This window comes from Antrostomus carolinensis, unplaced genomic scaffold (assembly GCF_000700745.2).
Source record: "Antrostomus carolinensis isolate BGI_N321 unplaced genomic scaffold, ASM70074v2 scaffold32618, whole genome shotgun sequence".
Taxonomy (NCBI): domain Eukaryota; kingdom Metazoa; phylum Chordata; class Aves; order Caprimulgiformes; family Caprimulgidae; genus Antrostomus; species Antrostomus carolinensis.
The window spans coordinates 270-667 of NW_010335538.1; the positions used below are offsets into that span (position 1 = coordinate 270).

General features: G+C 63.3%; 1 protein-coding gene across 1 annotated transcript in view; it reads left to right on the forward strand.

Moving 5' to 3' along the window:
• Positions 1–200: 200 nt before the first annotated feature.
• Positions 201–398, forward strand: part of BTK (Bruton tyrosine kinase) — a gene marked incomplete at its 3' end in the record, with an annotated part of 8,986 nt that continues 8,788 nt past the window's right edge. The window contains exon 1 of the mRNA XM_010174593.2: positions 201–252. The remainder of the gene's footprint in view (positions 253–398) is intronic.

Consider the following 398-nt stretch of genomic DNA (forward strand, 5'->3'; position numbering starts at 1 on the left):
CACACACCACCCCAAAGGACAGGCAGGGACAGAGCGGGGCCAGGGGCAGTGCTGGGGACAGGGTGGCTGTGCCATGCTGGGGGGAAGGAGGCAGTGCTGGGAACAGGGTGGCTGTGCCATGCTGGGGCAGAGCAGCCCTCTGAGATACTCATCGTCCTTTCCTCTCTGGTGGCACTGTCCCAGAGGACACAGCGAGAACGCGTCCCATCTGCTCCAGCACTGCTGGTGGTGACCCAGCTGCTGCAACTCAAGGTAAAGCTTCTGGGGACCCAGCACTGTGGTCGGGATGGGTGGGAGCCCAGAGCTGCTCTGCCCAGCCCCTGTGTCTGTGCTGGTGGGGGCAATGGGAACCCCCCTGCTCTAGGGACACAGGACTGGCAGACACCTTATAGAAAGGG